General features: G+C 43.5%; 1 protein-coding gene and 1 long non-coding RNA gene across 3 annotated transcripts in view; one reads left to right on the top strand and one right to left on the bottom strand.

The window, feature by feature from the left end:
* Positions 1-19,886, bottom strand: part of bahd1 (bromo adjacent homology domain containing 1) — a 97,499-nt gene extending 77,613 nt beyond the window's left edge. Inside the window, exons 1-2 of one of the 2 annotated variants that reach the window (XM_031890886.1) lie at positions 19,655-19,886; positions 2,296-2,353 (exon numbers count right to left, since the gene is read on the bottom strand). The gene's annotated coding sequence lies outside the window, so the exon portion shown is untranslated. The remainder of the gene's footprint in view (positions 1-2,295; positions 2,354-19,654) is intronic. The other variant, XM_031890887.1, reaches the window with a different exon arrangement.
* On the top strand, positions 1,920-5,836 carry LOC116406588. The gene is made up of 2 exons (XR_004219595.1): positions 1,920-2,193; positions 5,564-5,836. It is a non-coding gene; the product is annotated as an uncharacterized LOC116406588 (long non-coding RNA).
* Positions 19,887-27,950: the final 8,064 nt, after the last annotated feature.

The raw sequence follows: 27,950 nt of genomic DNA, 5'->3' as shown, positions 1-27,950 counted from the left end.
GACAAGAGCATTGAAACACACCAACAACAACAATCTCTGTAACTACTATATGAATAAATTATAATTTATAATAATTGTACCTACAGTGCTTATACAAGTGCAACCTGCATTTTATTGCTAAGAGCATTGTTAATATACCACTGGCTTCACTTCCACCCACTGCCTTCCGTGGCAGCAAAATAAATAAATAAAATAAAGGTTAGGCATAAAATAGAAAGGAGACAAGTCAGAAATAGCTCTGCTATTTTTAGCGCAGTTATTTAAAGAAGGCTTTGCTGTAATTATATTTACAGTTAAATAATCTTTTTTTTTTTTGTTATTTGCCCCTTATGCCACATAACATTAGACTCACAGTTTAAAGCAGGGAACTTTCCTAATCGTAAGCCACAGTAAAATGTAAAGACTTGGAGAGCAACACAAGCACCATAAAAGTTCATGGAGGTGCCAAATAAGGGCTAAGATTGGCCATTAGGCAGCCTCTATGCACACTATCAGCTTACAGGGGGCTTTATTTGGTAGTAAATCTTGTTTTTATTCAACCATAACTTGCCCCCAAGTCAGGAATTCAAAAATAACTCCCTGGTTTGGGGGCACTGAGAGCAACATCCAAGGGGTTGGGGAGCAACATGTTGCCCCTGAGTCACTGGTTGGAGATCACTGGTTTAAAGATTTCTAGATTCCTATTTCTAACAGAGTGCTGGGAGGCCCATTCATTTTTGTGGTGCAGGGTGCCATTTGCACATTGCATAAGTTACCACTGATGTGGTGCTTGGCAGTGGGTGGCTGAGAGATGTTCCTTTAATACAATACCTGCCCTTGGGCATTGCACTGTGCAAATAGCAAATCGAAATGTGGCAGCCTTAAACAGCACAAGGGGCCCATAATTACTGTCTGCTTGACACGGCACTGAAATGTGTCCTATCAGGCAGACTTGTTCTAAGAGCGTTAATCAATTGGGAATTTTGAAATGCTGTTACACTACGAATCTCCTTATGCCTAGGGGGATGCAGGGAGGCACACAAACATAGGAAGAGCTGCTGGTTACCCATTCTTCTTTTCACAACCTTCTTTATGAATCAAATTTTCTTTGCGGCATTTACTTGCTATTCTAAAGCAGCTGTCTATGCTAATGATCACCTACTGCAGTGCAAACAATGCAGGACAATGAGTTGTTCTATTATTAATATATAATAAACAAGTCCCACGAATATCCTGTGAATTATATCGTTATAAACAGTGCTCAGTGATGTCATCAATTATAATCACTGCTCAGTGATGCCATTTCTGTCATGTGACTCACTGAAACTTGTGTACTATAATAAATAATGTACCCACTGTTGTAAAATATGAGGCAATTAGAAATCATGGAACTCAGGGTCAGACTGGGTCACCGGGACACCGGGACACCGGGAAAATACCCAGTGGGCCCTAGCGGCCCAGACCCGACCCTGTTGGCGCTTCCCTTGCCGCCGAGGTCCTCCCCTGATGCCTCCTTGGTGACTTATAATATTCTTAAATTTTACAAAAGGGGGCATGTTGTTTACTACATTAGGCCACTTTGCTGTCGGAGATCATAAAGCAAGCAGCAAGTCTAAAGGAACCCCCCTTCCCAAACAAGCAAAAGCAGCAGTCCATGGTCATGTCCAACATGTGGCCATATAACTGGTGTTAAACTACAACTCCCAAAGCTATTCTATTTGCAGGCTGGAAGGTCCTCGAGTGTCAGACTTGAAGTCCCCCTGCTGATTTCTTAGTGGATTCTCGAGTGACCGAGCCCTTTGGAGCTGCACAGTAGGTGCATGTCACTATACAAAGCCAGATAACCCCTGTATGAAGGATTTCTGTTTGTTTACTAGTGCTGGGTATTAAAGAAGCACAACAAGGGTTTTTCAAGCGGATTGTCATTGCTCTTTTGTTTGACTTGCCGGATGCCTCATTATACACTGTTTATACAAGCTGTGTGCTTTCACAGGATTCCTCGGCGGCGTTAAAAGAGACGGGAGAGGGTGAGCGGCACCTTACACTTCGGCCCATTACACAGGGCTGAAAATATGCCAAGAGTGTGTGCCCTTGTGCGCCATTGGGTGCTCAGTTCAACTTGAGAATTTACGAGGGAACAAGCTTTTATGACATCATGCAGTTCTCCTGTTTAAACAGACTTATCTGGAGGGGGAAGGTGCATTATAAACTGAGGTGAGGACAAAATGGACTTGCTGGATATCTGCGTATATACATGGCAGCTGCCATTTTATACCTTTTATAAAAGAAATTTAATAGGAGGTAAAAAATACTTACAGGTACCTTTAATTATATTTTCCCATAGACTTCATTCAGTTATGGTGCAGTATATTCCCTATGAGAGACAAAAAAATATAGCAAATAAAAGTGCGGTTCTTTGCTAAAAATATACCACCCAAGCAGCCAAAAATCACATATATTTTATATATTATGAACAGAAATAATAAATAATGTTTTGTCCCATTAGATCATAGCGGTCACCAAATTGTTTTCATTTATTTCAGATGGGGTTTTTTTGCCTTCCTCTGGATCAACTAGTAGTTAGGCAGGTTATATATAGGCATTATGGTTGAACTTGATGGACGTATGTCTTTTTTCAACCCAACTTACTATGTTACTATGTATTTCAAACTGTATCTTAAAAAGAATCCATAAAATAAAAACAAAACAGCCTCTGCTCCACAGACTCAGTATAGCAAAAATAAACTTTACATGAACCTCTGAACAGGGGGCCCTGTGTGGGCATCAGGCCCGGACTGTGATTCAAAATAGGCCCTGGCATTTCAAATACACACGGGGCCCAAACAGCCCCCCCCCACCAGCCCAATAAATAGTAAAGTCGAGTTTGATTTTTTTTTTTTTTTTGCACTAAAAAACTCAAATTCCAGTTATTGTTCAAAAACTTGAATGTCTGGCATTTATTAAGAACAAAAAACCTGAAAACTTGAATGTAAAAATTTACCATCTAAAAGCTTGCAAGTTTCTATAGACGTCGATGGAAGTTGTGCTAGGCAAAGTCAAGCCATATATTTAATTCGAGCTATTCGAGTTTTTTTAATTGCACATTCACCACATTAATAAATAAGGGAAAATTCAATAAGTGAGTTTAAAAAAACAACCTTGAATTCACAAACTCAAAAATTGATAAATAAGCCCTTAAAGGAGAAGGAAAGGCTAAGTCACTTGGGGGTGCCAAAATGTTAGGCACCCCCAAATGACTTTAATCGCTTACCTTGTACCCCGGGCTGGTGCCCCTGTTAGGAGAAAACCGCACCGGCCCTGGGTAGCGCTTTCTTCTTCCTTCTTCTCGCGTTTGGGCATGCACAGTAGAGTGAATAGTGGAACTTTAACAAAAAAGTCGGCTTTTCACTCTACTGCGCATGCGCCGGCCCAGGGATTTTGACGACAGAAGGAAGAAGGGAGCGATCGCAGCAGATATCCTGGGCTGGTGCAAGGTAATCGATTAAAGTCGCTTGGGGGTGCCTAACATTTTGGCACCCCCAAGTGACTTAGCCTTTCCTCCTTCTTTAAGGATCTTGCATCCCCTGGCATTTGCCAGAATCCATTAATTGCCACCAAATTTTGGGCACCAAATTTTATTATGTGATTAAATGACTCTTGAGACCTGGGATTTAGTACAGAATTAATAAGAGTCCCACAAGAAAGTTTACCAACACTGATCTACAGGTTATATGGTAGCAAGTCAGTTGAAAATATAATAAATGTAAATTGTTCTTAGAAATATACAGCATATCTAAACCTCAACTTCCTTACTCACTTCCATTTATTGTTTCGGATTGATTTTCCCTTTGTAACATACAGCAAAAAGCTTAACAAATTTCTACCAAATGAATGTGAAAAAAAATTGCTCAAATTGTGTACATATTAGGACATCCTCCGTTACTGCCATGGTCACACATTCGGCTTTCACTGAGTTATCCGTATATCTTGTGAAAATGGTAACCACCTTTTGGCCGATACATTACCATCCGGGGTGGGGGCTGGTCCATAAGGGGGCATGACTGCTATGTAAGGGGTGTGGTAATGACACAAACAGGGCGCCTAAAACAAGAGTTGGGTGGGTAGAGGGGAAGCAGAGATAAGGAATTTGGGGTAAATTGGGAAGGTAGTAGGAGCAGTCCTACTGTGGTCAGAGGCCTAGTTATTTCAAATTTACTTGCAAGTACATTGCTGGTAAATTTGTAATACTGGCCCAGGCTGGTATTTTACTAGATAGGCCAGTGAAACACCAGTTAGGTGGCAACCCTATATTTGAACATCTAGTCATCCATTCTGCTTTCTCCCTGAAATTTGAACTTATTGTCAGGATTGGAGAGTACTACAATCATCAGCCCCCTCCATGCTGCTTTCTCTAAACAAAGTCAGCCCACTAGCATGCATGCACAGTCATCCTGTATCCCAACCATAACCCTAAAACTGTAATGTCAGGGCTGGAGTCAGGGTAAAGCTGGACATACACTCAAGGATCTGCTTGTTTGGTGAGGTCGCTGAATGAGTGCATCTTTCCCTGATGTGCCCATCTTGAGATGAGAGATATTGGGCTAATCTAATAATTTGGCTTGCATCAACAAGCCAATGTGGTCCTCGCCCCAGTAGTATTTTATAATCTGCCCGATTAATATCTGGACAATTTTCAGATAATGGTCGGGTTAAAAGGGCCCCATACAAGCATTGGACTTGGTCTAAAGGGGTCACATCAGCATCTTAAATTTGACCGTGTATGGCCACTTAGTAAAAACAGTGCAGCAGGGCTGACAAAGGTTAAAAAAAGGAGCATGGAGGAGGACTTACAGTGCATGGAAGAAGGCTAACCACTGAGGTAGCAGCACTTTTGAGCGCTGAAAACTGATCCAAATTACAGGGTGGGAGCATGTTCACATGTAGATGTACCCATAACCTGACACAGCAAAAGCCAAATGCGTGACTATGTAATTGTTGGAGGATATCATAATATGGACACTGTATTATATGTATATGCAGTACCCCATATCAGTTTTGCGAGGGGGCAAAAAATTGTCTGGGGGACAGAGAAGGTAAATCCACTCATGAAATGGGGGGAAACCCAAAAGAGGCATTAGCCAATTTAGCCAGAAACTCAATTCCTTCCTAACAACAACAACTCAGACATCCCTGTAGATCAGTTAGCAGACTGGTCAATAACCTTGGTCAGCATATGCAGTTAAAAAGTCGTCCATAATGTCTTCAACCTATTACAGAAACATTCATGTCCATTTAGCCACACGTGCATAGGTTATTTTGCAACGAAAAGGTCATATTTGTGTGCACCCTGGAAGAATGCTTGCTCAGCTCTACCAAGGAATAACATTCTAAGCATTTTTTTAAACACTGTGGTAGCCATTACTCGGCATGAAAAAGCCATGTAATGCATTTTCTAATTTACAACTGGTCAGTGTAAATGTCCTTTTAAATGGGCAGATAGCTGCTTAGTCACTAAAGTAGGTAGTTTGTGTGATATTCGATTTTTAATTTTGTGGTTTTTGTAATTATTTTGCTTTTTTTTTAGGAGCACTCCAGTTTGGAATTTCAGCGGTATTGTGGTTTCTAGGATCCAATATATCCTAGCAACTAGGCAGTGATTTGAATAAAGGTTGCCAAACATGTTAAGATCCGCTCATTAGGTGAGGTTGCCAAACATGCAGATCTTCTCCTTATATGCCGACAAAGGTATAGGAGCTGCCAAACCGAGGACTGCATCAATGAGCCAATGCGGTCCCCAATCTGATGGGAAAATTAAATCTGGAATAAAAAGGTGGAGAAGGTCCTCCCTCTTCTATTATTCCAAGGCTGTGTGCTTTTGTTCTGCTCCAACCCATGGCCAAGGGTATACCATGAACTTGGAAGAAAAGGACCCTGCCAGACGATAGTTTTTGGGCAAGGTATCATCCTATAAATTTAAAAGTAATATTTAACCAGGGCTTTAGTTGCCTTTAAACTAGTCAGTGGTTAGAAACAGTTAGCATTTAGAAGACCAATAAATGCCCACAGCTTCCCTTTAGTGAGACATTCAAAAGCCTACAGTAGAAGAGACCTGTGTGTTTTATAAGGAGAGGGCAACAGGGTTAATACAGCTACTGTAGCCATTTAAAGAGAAAGGGTTCAGCTATAGTGAGTCAGAAAGGGAAATGAGTCACTGAGTAAATAACCCTTTAAATGAGTGGCTATTACTGTCACTTCCCTCACTCTCTGTAGGCAGTAAAGTGCATTCAAGTGGTCTTAATACAGTAGAGGTAACGCGCTGAAGTCTATGATTTGGGAGATCTAAGGTAAAATGTGCCGTCTCAGACAGCTGCTCAGAGAACACAATCGGAGACCTTTAAATTCAATGTAAAACGAATGGAAATTATAATGCAGCTGTGGGAACAGACAACATATAGACATACAACTGCCAGTAACAGCCCTGCTGACCGATGCTACATTTGTACATTTGCTTTATCTCCTAGAATACAGGCTGAAAAGCTACCGGTACTGTGTTTATAAATACAGTTTCTGCTGACTTATGTTTCAAACACATATTTTTAACAGATACCCGCCCAGGATTAATTATATAGCTCAGCTGATTCATATGAGTGGAAGCAGCCATAATTGCACTAATCAGGGAACGACTGTAATGATTCCAGGCCCTTCATTCACCTAATCATCATTAAAGATAGTAAAATACGCGCTTAGATTTACTATGCAATCATTTGAAAGGATCATTTCTTAGACATGGAAGTACCATCCATTGTTTTACAGAGCAAGAAAATCCATACATGCCAATACAAAATCTATACTAGGCCAATGTAATGTCTCCTTAAGTTAAAAAAAACAGGCGGGGGGTGACAGATATTGCTCAGATAATGATCAGGAAACTCCGCAATCATGTTAATTGCTGTTTGCTTCCAGCTGACTAGGAACTGGTTGGGAGCACTTTTTCTCAGGCTGAGTCTGTTGCTTTTTGGTCACAAAGGTCACACTGAAGGTCGGGAGGATTTGAAATCCCATTAGGTGCATTGTATACAGTAGCCACAAGCATGTTCCCATCAGTAGGGCTGTCAGGAACTAGCCAGGCACACAAATGTACAGGCCCACCCAGTCGGCATAGCTTCAGTCCTGCAATACTTGTCTTGCAGCTATCTCTATGGGTCATGTCACAGGGGGACTTATTTTCAGGCCTTCCATTTGCTTGAATAGGAAACAGTGGGTAGCACAAGCACAAACGCAATTTGGGACTGAAAGTGCCCACTAACAAATTGCAGTGGCTCTGCCCGTCGTTATTTTTTCAATGGGAGCTATGTGTTATTTGCTTAATGGGAAACTATACCCTGGAACAGTGTATGTCTCAATTAAGATGTATACACTATAAATGTACTTTATATATATAAATATAAACTATGTGTTGGTTATGTATTCTTTCTAAAGGTATAGTTTTCCTTTAAAAGAAAGTTGCACGAGTTAAAAGCACTCCTAAAATCTATGTTGCACAGCTTAGCTACAAAAGAAGGGGGTTTCTGTACCACTGACTGGCTGCTCATTGGGATATCCCCCGGCGCCTCCTTTTCAGGCATATGTTTGGCTTCCACCGCAGAGTGGAAGGGATTTTCCTGTACCATGTCCTCAGAACCTCTTGCGCACCGCAAGATTCCATAAGCAGAACCGTGATCACCTGAATAATGGGATAAATTATTCCCTTGACACAAAAAAATTAACCGCTTGCCATACATGCCCAGATTTGGAAGGCCAGTTTGGCCTATTTTGACAATACTGCTGGACTGTATTATGCCTATTAATGCAGGGCATGGAGGGAACCCTAAAGATAGGAGGTCAGGAGGTGGTGATAGCTCCAGTATCTGTCTGTTTGCCCCATGGGTACCAGTCAGGTACATTAGAGGACATGGGCACCTTTCGGTTCAGAAAAAAACGTAGCGAGAGGTGAGGTTAAGAGGAGAAACGTCTGTGCCAGAAGAGCTAAAGAACGAGCTTTTGAAAAAGTTCTATTTCAGTTGGTTCCGGTGGGATTGGGCAATGTGAATGGAATTCCCCTTACATTTAGCCTGCAAGGCCTGGGGAATGGGGCAAGGAAGGGAGGGACTGTATGTAGGAGCTATGGATCAGAGAGATAACTACAGAAAATTAAATTAAGATTTTTCTTTTTTGTGCCCTAGTTATTTGTATTGAGGCAGAGAGGAGAAAAGGAATAAAGTGAGATGTAAGGTTAGTAAGGCTGAGTGCTGAATTCCTGCGTAACTGTGTAGCACACTGTGTACAGGAGAACGTGTGTCTGGAATTTCAGCCAAGGACTGAGGAGGGTCGAGTGTGACGGACTTGCACAGTCAGAGCAAGGGAGAGGGAAAGAGGGGCTGTAGTTTTCAGAACAAGAAAGACGAGTGGAAGATTATTATTGGTATTGGATGGAGTAGCAGAGGAAGTAAGGAAAGGATTTGCACAAAAGAAAATACTGGTTAATAATACCCCTCATAAGCAGAGTCTTGTGACCCCGGGTGCTGCACTTAGAGGTGCAAGAGTGGCTCTCTCTGTATGCAATGCTGTCTACAGAGGGGACAATGGCTGGGCATCATGTGGTATTTTCTGAAACTCCCCTTAGCTTGTGCATTATCTAGACGTACAAGCTAGGGAACTCCAGGGGCAGGCAGCCATTCAGCACAGGGTTCCCCTGCATTTAATAGTGCTGAGCTTGGCCCCTGATTCTAAATCCTTCTAATCTGGCGCGAGGTTAATATTGCACCTTCTGTTCCCATAGGCACAGGTACTCCTTGCCCCCTGTCCCTGTATGCTGGCCTATAGAAACACATATGGTCCCTTGTCACTGAATACACAGTGTTTGAGAGGATTTCCATTCTGCAACTAAAATAGAGAAATTCCCGTTTAGCCCTTGCCAGGTAAAGCAGATGGCAGCGATATGGCAAACACACACAGTAGGGCCACTTCATTCCAAATGCAAATCTGCTGTCAGCAGTGCAAGCAAACACAGCTTCTTTATTTCCCCTGACATAAAGGAAAGTGACCTGAACTCCGGCATTCAGCAGCCGCCTCCCTGTGGGAGTGACACGCCACACTGGTTTCTATTATGCACATTCTATATAGTTAGCTGGCGTCCTTACAATTACTTTAATAGTGTATTCTAACGGAGGTGCCCAACATCTGACCAACAGCTGCTGCTAAAGTACAAGCTAGAAGCTACTACGCCGTCTGGAAATGGCAAGTTTAAAAGATCTGGACCGTCAACAGAACCTGGAGTACAAATGGCTTCTGCTACATTGTTTGAAGAGAACAGAAAAGTATTACGCAAATACTGCTTTCAGATGCCATGACATTCGCGCACAACTTCGAAACCGCTGAATATTTTTAATAAATGCCTGAAGTTGCTTAGAATTATATTTTCTGTTATGATACAGAAATCAGCTTTTTGGTTGGAGAACCCCTTTTAGGGAAGACGACACCAGTGCAGGAAGCCCTCCGTGCTTATGTTAAACTGATTCTTCTAGAGAGGAAAGTTGTTGAATTTACAAAAACAGGCGCTGAATGTGTGCTTTATCTCATTCGGGTGGAGAAGTTGCCAGACTATTCCTCCTGTACAGTTTCATTCTGTTCATTTGGCACATCAGCTCCCCGTGCAGCGTCTCACGCCTGATCAGAGGAAGTGTGAATGGCTGAGTACATAAGGACAACATGCCCTTTGGTGTCGAATCCTTCCAATGATAGTGTTTCCCGGAACACGACAGTGCTGATGCGACACCAGAGGGAATCTGATATGAGACGATGAATTCAGGAAGCAATTCATTATTTCCCTTAACTGGTGAATGTTTTACTGGTTCTACTATTGTGCTCAGTCTCCCAATCAATGCAACTGTTCATAGCTGTCCTGCAGTTATCAATACACCGACATAATTAGAGATAAGCAGGGAATATCTCAGTTTAATGCCGCTTAAACTTTACAGACAGGTGCCACTGCAACATTATACATAAGGGATATAGGGTATGGGATACATTATCCAGAATGCTAAAAATCTAAAGTTTTCCAGATTAGAGGCCATTCCGTAATTTGGATCTCCATTTTTATGGTGTATTTTTTATTTCTAAGTTACACTGTTTACATAGCAAAAAAATCACTCTACCATTTAACATGTTATTCTTGAACCAACAAATGTATTTTTTTAAGTTGTAAAATTGGTGTGTAGGGGCCATCTCATTGCATTGTGCCACTTTTGACCACTCCCCTTTTTTAAACCACACCCACTTAAAATCACATCCATGTGTTAACCATTCCCATATTAATGATGGTAGCACAGCAAAAACCCAAATGGTTGGTGCTCACTGTAGGGATATCCCCCTTATTTCATATGTGAAAAAATGATATAATGGCATATTAAGACACACCCTTAAATCCATATGCCTCCTCCTCCCGTGTGGATAGCATAGCAACCCTCAGCACATAATTACATACCTTAGGGACCATATAATGACTATTTAAAAACGCTAACAAACTCCTAGAACCAAATTCCTGCCAGGTTCACATCCCACAGGCAGCATAGGGCAAGCATAGTATGGCACACAAAGGCAGCATAGGGCAGGCATAGTATGGCACACACAGGCAGCATAGGGAAGGCAGAGTATGGCACACACAGGCAGCATAGGGCAGGCATAGTATGGCACACACAGGCAGCATGGGGCAGGCAGAATATGGCACACACAGGCAGCATAGGGTAGGCATAGTATGGCACACACAGGCAGCATAGGGCAGGCAGAGTATGGCACACACAGGCAGCATAGGGCAGGCAGAATATGGCACACACAGGCAGCATAGGGCAGGCATAGTATGGCACACACAAGCAGCATAGGGCAGGCAGAATATGGCACACACAGGCAGCATAGGGCAGGCATAGTATGGCACACACAGGCAGCATAGGGCAGGCAGAGTATGGCACACACCTGAATCTGAGGTGTGAACCATGCAGGGGGCCAGTTAATCTCATTACTGATACCATTTAAAGCTTATACAAAGGTAAGCAATCACAGCAGCCAGACAGGTGGGGGGCCATGGACCACTAGTTGGACAGCACTGAGATAACCTATTGTTTCTCCTACTCTCATGTAACTGGAGGAGTCTAAAGCCGGACTTGGATTTTTTACTATTGAGTGCTATTCTGCTGGGGAGGAAAGGGAGTGGGTGATATAACTCCAATTTGCAGCTGGGCAGTAAAGTGTGACTGAAGTTTATCAGCGCACAGGTAACATGCCTGTGACACCCTGGGAAAGGAAGAACATGGCTAGTCCCATGTGAAATTTCAAAATTAAATATAAAAAAAATAAAAATATTAAAAATTTTGTTTGCGCTTTTAAAAAACAGATTTAACCAATTAAATAAACCCAACAGGATTGTTTTGCTCCCAATAAGAGTTGATTATATCTTATTTAGGATCAAATAAAAGGTACTGTTTTATTATTACAGAGAAAAAGGAAATAATTTTGAAAAATTAAATGAACCGAATTATTTTATCAAAATGCAGTCAATTGGAGATGGCTTTCCCATAATTCAGAGATTTCTGGATAACAAGTTTCTGGTTAACAGGTCCTTTACCTTCTGCCAGTCTGCTGTAATGCCCTATTTTAATTCAGTTTTGGGCAGGAAGACAGGGAAGATTTCTTACACAAAGACATGGTGTGATATGTGGAAAATAAAGGACATTTTTTTATCTTCCCTTTATAGTCAGTGAAGCATGAAGTTTATATGCCACAACATGTAACAGAACTCTCCTTCGCAGTCTATTTAAATTCTGTCTGCAAGGAGTCTGTATGTTCTGCACAGGCCTACGAGGCTTCCCACCTGTATTCTCCCCACAATCCCAAACCAAACAGGCAAGTTATTCACTTCCAATAAAATTGACCATTGAGGGGGTTATTTACTAAGGTGGATTAAGTCCAGTGAAAAATAGCAATAGTCATGTCCACTAGTCACTCGTTAGTGAAATGTGATGCTCATGAATGGGCAATTGGTGGAGTTTGGTGATAAAAGCTAGCAAGAGCATTTTGGTGCTGATATCTGCCACCATCCCATGTGCATCTAACAGGGTGCTGTCCATTCAGTAGTATTAGCCACCACTGTTTTTTGCCAGATGGCAATTGTGGGCCAAAATTCCCATGTGCCATAGCTAGCGTTGCCACCTGTTCGGTTTTGACCCGGACAGCCCGGTTTTCGGAGGGGCTGCCTGGGTCAAAAATAGCCTGCACCTCTGGTGGGGGAAGCAATTTTAGGGTGGAAATGTATACTTTCTTAAAATAGGTTTTAATATATTTTTCCTTTCCTGTAAATGTTCATTAAACACTTAGGTTATTCTGGGAATCCATGTAAGACAGGCATGACCAATGACCAGGTGAATGAAAGCAGTTCAGACTTTATTTCAGGATGGTCAGTTTCCCTATGTTGTGCCTTAGAGCACTTAATCAAAGGCTGCCTCTAATTACCGTAAGTGCTCAGGGGCACAAAATGTACACGGCTGTTCTTTGTGGTCCTATAATAAAGTCTACACTTCCTTTATTTACATAGCTGTTGGTTTCTCTGAGTTCCTGCCTTATCTGGTCACTACTATGGTAAAGGTCTAAGGCATGTGCAAATTTGGCCCCATGTTACTATAGGTGAGTAATTACTGTTATGCCACTATGCCATTCTCGGTCTGGGTAAAACAGAATACTATCCATAGCTTTCAATAAAACAATGGCATCTGTTTATTGAAGTTTGTAAAAATTGTCTAAAACTATTGGCTATTATCGCTGCAAACATTCTTGCAACAAAATTAACGCCACTCCCATGTTTACTAAAGTGCAGTGAGACAGATTTGTCTTGTGATAAGTAGCGATACTTACGCAAACATAGAAGTTAAGCTGGCCATACATGTACCGATAATATTGTACGAAACCCCGTTTCGTACGATATTCAGTGCGTGTATGGCAAGTCGGCGAGTCAACTGATATCGCAGGAAGCTGCTATCGGTCGACTCGCCGATCGGCCAGGTTAAAAGATTTTGATCGGGTGCCATAGAAGGCGCCTGAGCAAAATCTGCCTTCAGGGCTGAATCAGCTGAAGGATGTAGAAATCCTATTGTTTCTACCTCCTTATCTGCCTAACCGTTAGTGGCCGATTGTACGATCTTTTGTGCGACCGATCAGAAATCGCCACGTGTGTGGCCACCTTTAGTTTCTGCATTATTTCTGGCGGTTTTTGGTGCTCATTTAGTTAACTGCAGATTTTTTTTTCGCCACTGCCAATGGCCACATTAATGAATATTTTATAAAAAAAATAGTATTTATTAGCAATTTATAAACGTATTATTAAATATACTTATGGCCAACAAAGTAATTTCAGGAGTCAATTATTTTTACATTATATGAATTATTCTTAATGAATTCAACAAGAATACATTTATAAGTATCAAAATTCCTCAGTGTAATCACTAATTTTGCTGCTCGTGTTTAAAAACTGACTTTATATTGCTCCCACTATACAGTTTCTGGCTTTGTTTCACGTACCACCCCTCTTCAGGTGGCGATAAAAATTGGCGACAATTTTGTCTATATTTGCTGACAATTCAGGCGATAATCTTTAGTAAACCTTGCGAGACAATTTACGTAGCATGAACAGACGATAATATATATGTGCCCCAAAAAATTTGCAATGACAAAAGTACTCGTACTTTAGTAAACCTGCTCTTGCGTTTTTGTGGCGCAAGTCATTATCGCTGCCTATCGCACCTAAGTAAATGGCCACCAATGTCCTCATTGGCCCTTTTGGATATAGCCAACTATAAAACTGGTCAAAAATGCCCAAAACATGGTGCACAAGAACAGCAGGTGTCACAAGTTCGAGTTGGATCAGCCCAAATGCTATTTGCTATATATATTTGAGCTCTCAGGCTGAGTAATTGGAGCCTGGCAGGCTGGCCAGTAAATAGCCCATATCTCTCCATACTTTAATCAGCAACATCAAGAATTTTCTCTTGTGCTGGATTTTCCCTCAGTTAACAGTCAATGATCATTCCTAAACTGAAACACATTTAACATCTGATTATCCACATAAACCTTGCAGAAAGGAGAAGTAGAATGTTTATTAACCCCAAACTTACACTCAAGGGTATGAAAGGCATCCTAATTGTAATGATACAACTGAATGTTCTTTTATTGAACTGTGAGACCAGTTGAGGAGAGTCACCATGTTACACCTCTAAAACAGGGCATTCCTTGTTAACCTTACTGCCCATGGCTAACTAGAAGGTGCTGGGCCCCCTGAAAAAATATTTGGGGAGTCTGACAGGCGGCCCAACCCTCACCTGCTTGCCTTGGGAGGCCAAAAGGGGCTGGGGAGCCTACAATACAGCAAATCTCCCGGTCCCTGCACCCTGGGACCCCAGGGTTACACCTCTGCTTGCTGCACACACAGATCACTCTTAAAATCCTTTAGATTATTCCCTCACTCCCACTGATGTAAATGGATACTGCATGAAAACACAAGCACTTTTTATGAGGGAACTGAGTGTAAATCTCCTTTTAAATCATTCCTATTCAAAAGTGGATAATTTGGATGTTTAGTCCAAAGCATGTTTAGGATGTTTAGTGCCATAAGCATAAGGCCCCTGCCAGTGTTTTTCACAGGCAGAGAATATGCCAGTTTGGCCAGCTACTACCCCAGAAATAGATAATAATACAAAAAAAGAATAATGAATAATAACAAAAAACAGAACCTTACAGTCAATAGGGCTCCTTTACGTCCACTGTCCAGTGCAGTTGTGGTCCCCATGATTTCCTTGCAGTCAGTGTGTGAAAAACCACTTTCATTAAAGGAACTTGCACTCCAGCACTCCAGCTACACCAAGTGCATCTGCCCCTTGCAACTACAATGTCACATGATTTTTAGCAGACCTAATTACAGAAAGATCCTTTATCTGGAAAACCCCAGGTCCCTAGAATTCTGGATAACGGGTCCCATACCTGTAGTAGTGATGGGAGAATCTGTCCCACTTTGCTGAGAAATTTGCAAAAGCTCAAAAAATGCATTGAAGTCCATGTGTGACTTATTTTACAGTGACTTTTTTTTTTACCACGCAACTTTTTTTGCAGCCATTGGAGTCTATGGGTGTTTTTTCGCACCAAAACCTCCCAAAATATTTTGCTCATCACTATTAACATGTATTTATAAACCGCAAACATGTTCCACAGCCCTGTACAGTAACTTGGTTTATCCACTGGACATACATAATTACATACAACCATTACAGTAATCAATACAAGAGGTGACAGGGTCCAAAAGCGCTTACAATCTATAACAAGATACATTTAATTAAATTAATTTAATTAAACTGTTAATTAGCCATGCAGCTTTCATATAAGTACATAAATGGTGGGAGCAGTTGCACATTTGCTATTGTTGTGGCTAAATAATTGTAATACATGCATTAAATACTGTAAGCGAATATCATTTATCTGACTCTCTGCTGTAATGTCCCTGCTGAATCCAAAGCATTGGACTGACCTGCCAGGGTACCAGATTCGTTCCTAGGATGCCATAAGGCAGAGCTGTTAAACACCAGCGGTTTTGAACTAAAAATTCCATCATTTCCCGAAAGCTAAAGGCCCCCATCCCAGTAATACTTCAGCGTGTAGCTGCAAGGAATTTTTCCCTTTTTTTTCCCAGTGGATAATTAAATTAAGCTATTCCCCTAAGCCACATGTACTCATCTGTACTGGAACAATGTCCTGGCACTAAAAGGGTTATTGCCAGCCTTGCTTCATATCAGAAATGCTAATTACTGTAACCATCATTAAAGTCACAAGGTTTTTCCAATGAAGCTATTTTGTTTCGACTGTATAAACTACATTGCAGGTTAAACAACTGCCGCTAAAGAGTGGGGGGGTCTGGTGGGTTTAAGACTCGCCCTGTCAAACAGTTACGCGTACTCTTAATACATTCCAAAATAAGTCGGTGCTTTATAAACCATCACTTAATATGTCTAAAGAGGTTCCAGGGAGAGACTCAGTGTGCCAGTAAATAGTTAGACAACAATGTGCCGGGTGGAGTGTAGTAATCAGAGATGGATTATGGATGTGGGAGGAATTGTGCTCACCGTACTTGACTCCTGAACATGGCACCTCACCCTCTATTAAACATTAATCAATACAGTAAAACCCATTCATTCACACATAATAAAGCTCATTGGAGTTGTGACAGCATCTTTCTAGGGATGTCACAGGATGAATTGCTTCCCGGTGTATCACTAATTCAATTCTTCATCTCCAGAATGCCTGTCCATCTACGCACCCTGTGGTACATCCATCGCTTTCAGTTTTAGTTTCTCTGTTTTTAAAGGGGAAATAAAGGCCTCCAACCAAGTGTAGGAATTTGGTTTCTTTAGTAGGGTTCAGGGTCGTCAGTACTCCCAGCCATGTCTGACAGGGGAATGTCCTCATGATATATATACATAATATAAAAGTGGTCCGCTCTCCAAATATCCGTGTGTGTGTGTGTGTATATATATATATATATAATTCTTATCTGCAAACAGGGAAGTGAGCAGCTAGTGGCTGCAATGATTTAAACATGATTGGAAATTCTGCAGAAGACACAGCTTGGGGAACCTAACCTTAAACCTATTAAAGATCCTGAAAAAAATAATATATAGTGAATAATGCACCCCCTATTGTAATTTATATGGATATTAGAAGTCACAGAACATTTCCATGACCATATAAAACAGCGGTTCTCAACCTGTGGGTCGGGACCCCTTTGGGGGTCAAACGACTCTTTCACAGGGATCGCCTAAGACCACCGGAAAACACATATTTTCGACGGTCTTATGGATAATTTTATGGTTGGGGGTCACCACAACATGAGAAACTGTATTAAAGGGTCACGGGCATTAGGAAGGTTGAGAACCCCTGATATAAAAGGTTGAAGGCCTTTCAGGTCATGGAACTCCAAGGTGACAGGGGGCACATTATTTATTAAAATAGACAAGTTTCAGTCATGTGACAGAAATGAGATCACTAAGCACCGATTATAACTGATGACATCATTAAGCACCGTTTATAAGGATATAATTTACAGTTTGGTCCTACAGGGAAATCATTTTCACATGCACATAAATTGGTGTCACTGGTTCTTTTAAGAGACAGAAATGTAAAGATGAGCGGTGCCAATTCTCCATGAAGTGACAAAAATTCTGCCTGCTGTTAATGTGGCTAAACAGAGAGGTTTTTTTCCAATATATTGGCACCTTTCAGCTCTTTTCTGTTGCTGAACTACAACTCTCTGAATTACCTAAACCATGAATCTTAATGAAGTGTAGAGAACCAGTCCTGCACTGTTATGTGATCAAGTATTCCTCATGTCTGCCAGCTCTGCCTATTAACAAAACCCTGTATTTGAATGACTAACATGGTGTAACTGAATCGGTGAAGGCAAAATTCAGTTATTCCTATGGGTGTAGAATTTTATCTCCATAGTGTTAGTGGGTATGCAGAGCTAAACTTTCTTACAATCCATTTAAAACACGGTAAGAGGTTAATTAATAATAGGCACATAGATGCATTACAGTGTAATTACCAGAATAAGATGAGATAAAAAAACAAGCTAACAAAAACAAGCAAACTGGCACTTATACTGTAAGGTCACCCACTGTGACCTACAGCACCTACATTTGCCCATTTGTGTCTGTTAGTTACCCCTCCCATATAGATTGTAAGCTCTACGGGGCAGGGACCTCCTTCATCTTGTGTTTCTGACTCTTATTGCAACTGCACCTTGTATTTATTTGTATTTATTGTTGTACTTTGTATTTATCCATTATCTTTAACCCCGTTTGTATTAATGTATTCTACTGTACAGCGCTGCGTACATAAGTAGCGCTTTATAAATAAAGATATACATACATACATACAAGTGAGTTTCTGTCCCATAGAGTTTACAATCTAATCACGAGGAACAAATGCTATAATCTCTATTAATAACTGGTACAACACAATCTGTGAAATATCCCTGTTCAAAAGTCCCAAAAATATTTGCATCTGCAATGCCAAGGGGTTCCACCTCCATCAGGCTGGTAAAGATGGCCATACACACTCAGATTTCAAACGACCAATTGTCATGGTACAAAAATTGTTGGGGTGATAATTTGGAGCCCACACAGGGTCCGAAAATAGTACAAAACTTTGTTGGGTACGTGAATGCCAGCTTAAGTCACATTATGCCAAACTTTACTACTCCATAAACAGTCACTCAGTGAATTAACATAATCATGATTGCATAGAAAAGATAATTACACCGCTTTTGTCTCTGTTATACAGAATTTCTAGCTCTGTACAAGCTGGAAATGCAGTGTTTGGGTAACAGAGGGAGCCCGCGGGTACATCTGTCACTCCCAGTGGCTGCTGGGAAGTGGGGGGCAAGCTGTCGCCCTTTCTGCATTTCTATGGCCCCAAACATATCCAGGAGCTCATAAGAATTTGAGGTTAAAAGTAACAATTTGAACAATATCCACCTTGCAAACCTGTGGGTATGATACAATACTAACAGTGTTGCTGGTACAACTCCCAGCATCCTTTGCTAGCCACTGGTTGGAAGAAACATGCAGAGCCCCACATCTAGCTGAAGTTTTCTTTCCATAAGAGAAAAAGGCCAAACTTGTAGAGCTTTCTCATTGGCTGAGCGGCACCACATCATTATCACGACTAATTAGCAGCGCTCCAGCTCAGGGAACCCTCTCACCTCCCCAAGCCATATCACACGCCATGTTACATCCGTATTATCATTACATATCCCTGTCCCCCCCTCACTGAAATAGTTTTAGAGCCTGGGGGTAACGTGTCTATTGATATCAATGGAACGCCCCGTTACAGCAAAGGGTTAACGCTTGCATGACATCACACGGCGCTATTTTCCCCTTTAGATAGTGCGTCAGAGCATCAGTAGCGCCAACGCAAACTCCATCAGAATTCTCTCCCAATGTTCCCTGTTCCGATATTCTCTGTTCCAATGGGTTTTGCGAGCAGAAATACCCAACCAGCTAGCAATAGTTTAGCGGCTACTTGCAGCACAAGGAGGGCTGAGAGCTGTAGTTCACCGATAGTAACAAGGTTGTTGATTGGACCAAGGCCGTTTCCTGGAGCCCAAGTATTTGTGCAGCCAGTGAGGCAGGGCCCGGGGAGCACCCAGGGCACAAGTCGCTGACTTCCCCAGTCACACGGCACCCTGCCTACATCTCTCTGGGGTGAGGGGTGTGAGGGCGGCCAGAGCCTGGCCAAGAGCCCGTCCCCTGCCCGCAGGTGGCACCCAGCAGAGCCATGTAATGCCCATTATGTTTGTGTAGGTGCGCTGCATCCTGGGGTGGCACAGAACTGGCTCCGGGGGGGGGGTGGCACCCTGGGCAAACTGAGCGAGATAACAGCACCCACAGGGGCATGGTGGCACCCATTTATAGAGAGCAATGCGCCTACAAGCCCCCCTCCGGGAAGCACCTCAGCAAGCATGGGCTCATTCTGTGCAAGGTGGTCCCCCTTCCCATGCCCACCCATTGCTCAGCCCAGCACAAACACGCCAACAGGGTGCTCTTACCTGGCACATGAGTGGGCACAGGGGCCACATCACAGGGGCAACCGGCATACGCCATCTTCCCGGGTATCCAGGGGGGCACTAATGCCCGGGCTCAGTTTGCATTAAGAGAAAACAGAGCGAAGAGGGAGGAGGAGAGCAGCAGCAGCCATCTGTAGGGAGGAGGAGGAGTGTGAGAGAGAGACAGCAGCTAGAGGGGAGGAGAAGGGAGACACATAGGGGAGTGCGGTGCAGGCACAGGGGAGGGGGGAGAGTCGCCCAGTGACACATAAAGGAGTGAGACGGAGGGCTCCAAACTGCCGGGGGGTGAGAGTGGGGCAAAGGGGAAGGGGTCTCACAGCAGCAAAGAAGCATAGGGTATGGGAGGCTGCAGCCACTGACAGACATCTACCAGTTAGACAGGGGATTTCTGTGTAGTAGTGGGGTCTGTAGCCAGCTTAAAGCTTATGAGATGAACCCTGGGGGAATCAGAAATGACAGGGGGTAATGGAGAGTTCAATTCCTCAAAAGCCTGTGTGCATGATGTTTTTACGGCAGGCAGGGAGCTCTTTTGGGAAGAGTATAGAATACCACAGAAATATTTTTATGGGTCAACAGTCTGTGCCTGTGAGGATGAAGCCAATTGTAAAGGAACTAGCAGGTATAGTAGGGAGAGATGGTGCCTATAGTAGCAGTGGGGGGATAATAGCCTCTGGGAAGGGACTGTGGCTGTGGGATAGCAGGTATAGTAGGGAGAGATGGTGCCTATAGTAGCACTGGGATAATAGCCTCTGGGAAGGGACTGTGGCTGTGGGATAGCAGGTATAGTAGGGAGAGATGGTGCCTATAGTAGCAGTGGGATAATAGCCTCTGGGAAGGGACTGTGGCTGTGGGATAGCAGGTATAGTAGGGAGAGATGGTGCCTATAGTAGCAGTGGGGGGATAATAGCCTCTGGGAAGGGACTGTGGCTGTGGGATAGCAGGTATAGTAGGGAGAGATGGTGCCTATAGTAGCAGTGGGGGGATAATAGCCTCTGGGAAGGGACTGTGGCTGTGGGATAGCAGGTATAGTAGGGAGAGATGGTGCCTATAGTAGCAGTGGGGGGATAATAGCCTCTGGGAAGGGACTGTGGCTGTGGGATAGCAGGTATAGTAGGGAGAGATGGTGCCTATAGTAGCAGTGGGGATAATAGCCTCTGGGAAGGGACTGTGGCTGTGGGATAGCAGGTATAGTAGGGAGAGATGGTGCCTATAGTAGCAGTGGGATAATAGCCTCTGGGAAGGGACTGTGGCTGTGGGATAGCAGTTATAGTAGGGAGAGATGGTGCCTATAGTAGCAGTGGCGATAATAGCCTCTGGGAAGGGACTGTGGCTGTGGGATAGCAGGTATAGTAGGGAGAGATGGTGCCTATAGTAGCAGTGGCGATAATAGCCTCTGGGAAGGGACTGTGGCTGTGGGATAGCAGGTATAGTAGGGAGAGATGGTGCCTATAGTAGCAGTGGGGGGATAATAGCCTCTGGGAAGGGACTGTGGCTGTGGGATAGCAGGTATAGTAGGGAGAGATGGTGCCTATAGTAGCAGTGGGATAATAGCCCCTGGGAAGGGACTGGGGCTGTGGGATAGCAGGTATAGTAGGGAGAGATGGTGCCTATAGTAGCAGTGGGATAATAGCCTATGGGAAGGGACTGTGGCTGTGGGATAGCAGGTATAGTAGGGAGAGATGGTGCCTATAGTAGCAGTGGGATAATAGCCTCTGGGAAGGGACTGGGGCTGAGGGATAGCAGGTATAGTAGGGAGAGATGGTGCCTATAGTAGCAATGGGGATAATAGCCTCTGGGAAGGGACTGTGGCTGTGGGATAGCAGGTATAGTAGGGAGAGATGGTGCCTATAGTAGCAGTGGGGGGATAATAGCCTCTGGGAAGGGACTGTGGCTGTGGGATAGCAGGTATAGTAGGGAGAGATGGTGCCTATAGTAGCAGTGGGATAATAGCCCCTGGGAAGGGACTGGGGCTGTGGCATAGCAGGTATAGTAGGGAGAGATGGTGCCTATAGTAGCAGTGGGGGGATAATAGCCTCTGGGAAGGGACTGTGGCTGTGGGATAGCAGGTATAGTAGGGAGAGATGGTGCCTATAGTAGCAGTGGGATAATAGCCTCTGGGAAGGGACTGTGGCTGTGGGATAGCAGGGAGAGATGGTGCCTATAGTAGCAGTGGGGGGGATAATAGCCTCTGGGAAGGGACTGTGGCTGTGGGATAGCAGGTATAGTAGGGAGAGATGGTGCCTATAGTAGCACTGGGATAATAGCCTCTGGGAAGGGACTGTGGCTGTGGGATAGCAGGTATAGTAGGGAGAGATGGTGCCTATAGTAGCAGTGGGATAATAGCCTCTGGGAAGGGACTGTGGCTGTGGGATAGCAGGTATAGTAGGGAGAGATGGTGCCTATAGTAGCACTGGGATAATAGCCTCTGGGAAGGGACTGTGGCTGTGGGATAGCAGGTATAGTAGGGAGAGATGGTGCCTATAGTAGCAGTGGGATAATAGCCTCTGGGAAGGGACTGTGGCTGTGGGATAGCAGGTATAGTAGGGAGAGATGGTGCCTATAGTAGCAGTGGGGGGATAATAGCCTCTGGGAAGGGACTGTGGCTGTGGGATAGCAGGTATAGTAGGGAGAGATGGTGCCTATAGTAGCAGTGGGGGGATAATAGCCTCTGGGAAGGGACTGTGGCTGTGGGATAGCAGGTATAGTAGGGAGAGATGGTGCCTATAGTAGCAGTGGGGGGATAATAGCCTCTGGGAAGGGACTGTGGCTGTGGGATAGCAGGTATAGTAGGGAGAGATGGTGCCTATAGTAGCAGTGGGGATAATAGCCTCTGGGAAGGGACTGTGGCTGTGGGATAGCAGGTATAGTAGGGAGAGATGGTGCCTATAGTAGCAGTGGGATAATAGCCTCTGGGAAGGGACTGTGGCTGTGGGATAGCAGTTATAGTAGGGAGAGATGGTGCCTATAGTAGCAGTGGCGATAATAGCCTCTGGGAAGGGACTGTGGCTGTGGGATAGCAGGTATAGTAGGGAGAGATGGTGCCTATAGTAGCAGTGGCGATAATAGCCTCTGGGAAGGGACTGTGGCTGTGGGATAGCAGGTATAGTAGGGAGAGATGGTGCCTATAGTAGCAGTGGGGGGATAATAGCCTCTGGGAAGGGACTGTGGCTGTGGGATAGCAGGTATAGTAGGGAGAGATGGTGCCTATAGTAGCAGTGGGATAATAGCCCCTGGGAAGGGACTGGGGCTGTGGGATAGCAGGTATAGTAGGGAGAGATGGTGCCTATAGTAGCAGTGGGATAATAGCCTATGGGAAGGGACTGTGGCTGTGGGATAGCAGGTATAGTAGGGAGAGATGGTGCCTATAGTAGCAGTGGGATAATAGCCTCTGGGAAGGGACTGGGGCTGAGGGATAGCAGGTATAGTAGGGAGAGATGGTGCCTATAGTAGCAATGGGGATAATAGCCTCTGGGAAGGGACTGTGGCTGTGGGATAGCAGGTATAGTAGGGAGAGATGGTGCCTATAGTAGCAGTGGGGGGATAATAGCCTCTGGGAAGGGACTGTGGCTGTGGGATAGCAGGTATAGTAGGGAGAGATGGTGCCTATAGTAGCAGTGGGATAATAGCCCCTGGGAAGGGACTGGGGCTGTGGCATAGCAGGTATAGTAGGGAGAGATGGTGCCTATAGTAGCAGTGGGGGGATAATAGCCTCTGGGAAGGGACTGTGGCTGTGGGATAGCAGGTATAGTAGGGAGAGATGGTGCCTATAGTAGCAGTGGGATAATAGCCTCTGGGAAGGGACTGTGGCTGTGGGATAGCAGGGAGAGATGGTGCCTATAGTAGCAGTGGGGGGGATAATAGCCTCTGGGAAGGGACTGTGGCTGTGGGATAGCAGGTATAGTAGGGAGAGATGGTGCCTATAGTAGCAGTGGGGGGATAATAGCCTCTGGGAAGGGACTGGGGCTGTGGGATAGCAGGTATAGTAGGGAGAGATGGTGCCTATAGTAGCAGTGGGGGGATAATAGCCTCTGGGAAGGGACTGTGGCTGTGGGATAGCAGGTATAGTAGGGAGAGATGGTGCCTATAGTAGCAGTGGGGGGATAATAGCCTCTAGGAAGGGACTGTGGCTGTGGGATAGCAGGTATATGAGGGAGAGATGGTGCCTATAGTAGCAGTGGGATAATAGCCTCTGGGAAGGGACTGTGGCTGTGGGATAGCAGGTATAGTAGGGAGAGATGGTGCCTATAGTAGCAGTGGGATAATAGCCTCTGGGAAGGGATTGTGGCTGTGGGATAGCAGGAAGCAGAGGAGATATGTGTAAATAATGGGGTTCCACACAGCTTGACACAAGCCTTGCCACAGCTAAAGAGGACTGAAGAGCAGGATAGAGAAAGTGACTATACAGTCACAAACAACAGAATGACTATAGGTTTGAGTGGAAGTGGAAGGGAGATACTGAAAACACAGGCTCTTTTACTGGGAAATTAGGCAATGATACACTCATTAGATCAGTCATGCCTAACTGGTTGCAGGGTAGACACATGATGCTCTTTTATTCCCAGATGAAGCCTCCATACTAGGTGTAAGCGGTATTGGCCCCCTTAGGTGGGCATATCGGGAGATGAACAGCTCGTTTAGCGACCTTGCCAAAGGAGTGGATCTTAACATGTATGGCCACCTTTACTTGCACCCATGTGTGTTCCTAGAAAGCTGCGGCTACTTGCAGGGAATAGCAATGCCCCTGTCCCATCTGCTTGAATATATAGCACAAATAGATGCAGGCAATCCAGGATATAGTGCCAGCCTGGATGTTGTGATTCCAGGGTTTCCTGAAGCTTGCGTCAATACTAACAACTCATTTGCGCCCTGTGAATTGGACAGCAATTCCATTATTACATGTTGCACACCAGCATTAACACCATTTAAACAAAAATTCAGGGGAAACAGCGTGCCCTGCAACTCGTTTGCAATTTGTCAAACTATATACCACTTTGCATTTGTACTGGCACATCCCACACAAGTTGCAATGGTTGTAACTTACTGAGCACTTGCAAATACACAGAAATTCTGAGAAGAACTCTTCATTGTGGGTTTCTATTTGTGCTTACAGCAGCCATATACAAACTATACAGTGTGAGGACTCATTATCTTTGATCCCTACAAACAGGAGATAGAAGTCTATATTGCTTTGTGTTAGGAGTAGCTGGGCATTAAACTCAGGCCTACCCTAATCCCCATACATAAAGCACCCACTGACCCCTTAGTACTTAGCGTGCTCGCTGTACTGCTTGTACTGAAATGGAGAATGCTAGACACCAGTATTTGGAAGCATGCTGATATATGGTGTGCTGGAAAGGCGCATTGATGTTTTCTTAGTTAGTTTTATTCGTACATCTTTATGAAATGAGTTTTAATGCCACCTTCTTTATATTAATAGCTCTTGTAATTAAGCCTTTCTCTGCAGTACTAAAAGATGTGAAACCTCACCAGAGCTATAGGTTATATGCACAGGGAGTCCCAATATTGTATAATTTATTATAATAATATTAATTATAAGGCAAAACCTATATAGACTAGCATTGAGCAGGTCAGTAATCTTCCAACCTTCATCCGCTATATGCTGTGAACAGCATCCAACGCAGCCTGAAATCTTCTACTACATGACCCACACCCTATGACAACTTATTAACGGGTGGGATCAGCCACTATTGATGTTATAATTGAGTTTGCTTTTCATTATCCTCTGACATCAGGGGTGGGCAGCTTGGATGATGCTGTGGGGGCAAAGTGATATCAGAGGGCAGGGTGATTATGTTAAGGGGTGCACTGATGTATGGGGTGGGACAATGACACTAAAGGTGGGGATTCATGCTTTTTGGGGGTCTTATTGGCGAAGATTTGACTGTTTAGAACTCAGGCTGTCTTGTAAAAATAAAATTGCCCAGTTCAAAACTGGATAGGCATCGTCCCTACTCATGATACAAAATGCAATCAATTGAATGTGCTAAAAATATAACAACTTGGCAACAATGGCTGTAATATTGTATCATTTAATATATGTTTTAAAAAAATAAATATATACTAAAGGCAAGCTACTACAATTCTCAATTTTCTCCAGGAAAAACTGTACAAGCATTAGTGGCTAAGCTCTCCCTCTTGGTATTTCAGTAGCTATGTGGTTGCTTGGGTCTTTTTTTCCCTAGCAACCAGGCATTTGTTTGAATAAGAGACTGGAATGTTAAAAGGGGAGAGAGGGCCTAAATAGATAGATAATTTAGAAAAGTTAACAGTAAAATTCAACCCTAACGTGTCCGCTCCCAACCCACACCAGCAAAGCACCTCTATTTATAGACCCACGCCCACCCTGCCTTATCTCTGACGTTACGAAGGGGGAGGGACTGGCAGGCGTGTGCTTATAAATATGGGCTGCCTGAGGCAAAAGCCGGGCAGAAGGGAGTGCTCAGCCCGAACCCGCCTGTGACATGCAAGTACTGTGTGAAGGTTGGCCCAAATTCACCTGAGTCCCAGGGGTTTTGGCCCGGCCCACACATCACTATTCCACATTACAAACAATGGTAACTACCCAGACGGGTGACTAAGCTTATGAAGGTTAAGGAAGATTAAAGTTATGATGATAGGGTGGCCATGCTGGGCTTACTTACACAGAAGAAGAGGCGCTGAAGGGGATATATGATCACTAGGTATAGTATATATATAATACTGTATAATAAACACTCTGGTGCCTTATTTGCAAGCAAATCTCTCTACAGGGCATAAGGGCATGCCCTGAGATTAGAAGAAAGGGGGGGAAAGGATTTATTACAGTAAGAACTGTGAAGCAAGAGAATTATTTCCTTGTAGTTGTAGTGGCAGTTATAATAGTTATTTCTAAAAAGGGCTTAAATGCTTTATTTAGCAGATGAGAAATTACAGTTATTGACATTAAAGAGGGTGTTCACCTTTTGAAAAGTCCTACCAAAATGGTAGACCTTTGCAAGTGAAGTACTTACACATATATATGTTGCTGTTAATTAATAATTCAAGTTGGCACATACCCTATGGTGCCTTTGAGCTATCCCTTTTTGAAAAGGGGGTTGCTGACAGCAACGAATAAAAATCATTTGTAAAGGACTGCATGGCTCTATGCGCTACTGTGCATGCCGGGTCCCTAGGTTACTGCCCTCCCTGCAATATAGGAGCAAAGCCCGGGCATGTGTAAAATTAGGAACAAAATCAAGCAGATACAATACCTTGCTAAGAGTACTAGTAATACATATTACACAGTTTAATCAACTGGGCTTCCAACTTTTTTGAGAAATCAGGTTGGGGTCCAAGCACCCAAAGTCCCCTCTTCTAACGTTGTGTATTAACAAGGAAGCGACAGTGGGGGAGGCTCTTTTAGGGTGCCATGGGTCACTTCTATAAGTTCCACCAAAAAACTAAGGATTTCCTCTATGGCCCAAGAATTTAGTAGCCTTCTATGATTCTTCTACCTTACCATAGGTCACTGCTGAAACTGTAAACAGCTTCCATCAAGCATGCAATTATCTCTACAAGATCCTAAACAATTAGTTCATCAGGGGCCTCTGTGATTTACTGAGCCTAAATATTAATGAAAGTACTGTGTGGTTCACTATGGTTGCTTTGCACTTGGAAAGTCATGCAGGTAAGACAAGTAGGAACAGAAAGAAAGAGAAAGTAAACAAGAAAAAATATGAAGTGAAAAAATGAAAAACAGGATGAGAGGCAAATAAAGGCAGAATATAGTAAAGGGAATTAGGAAATAGTGAGTTATATGGAAGAAATGTAGAATGAGAAGGAACAGGCAGGGTAAGGGAAAGGAAGATCAAACAGCTTAAAAGTGGGAGGAGTAAAATACAAAAGGATGATGAAGGAGAAAAGCAAAAGACAGAACAGGGCACAAAAATTAAGTAGACAGCAAATAATGACTGTAATGAGAGTTAACATTGGCTGCAAATTCAAAGGACAAATACTGTACACAATTTGCTATATCTTATTGCCTTATTAGATATTTCTGTTGACGGAAATGTGGTCATCATCAGACTTGGACTGGCAATCTGAGCCCTTCTAGCCAAATGCTAGAGGGGCTGCTGTACAATTCTATAGACAGTCACTATTTATTGGGCCTATGGGGAGCCTCTTTGTACAGGTATTGAATTCATTATCTGGAAACCTGTTATCCAGAAAGCTTCAAATTTACAGGAAGGCCGTCTCCCATAGACTCCATTTTAATAAAATAATTCACATTTTTAAAAAT

The sequence above is a fragment of the Xenopus tropicalis genome, chromosome 8 (genome assembly GCF_000004195.4).
Source record: "Xenopus tropicalis strain Nigerian chromosome 8, UCB_Xtro_10.0, whole genome shotgun sequence".
In the NCBI taxonomy this organism is placed as follows: Eukaryota; Metazoa; Chordata; class Amphibia; order Anura; family Pipidae; genus Xenopus; species Xenopus tropicalis.
The sequence above is the reverse complement of the archived record's forward strand: the minus strand, read 5'-3'. Positions and strand labels throughout refer to the sequence as shown.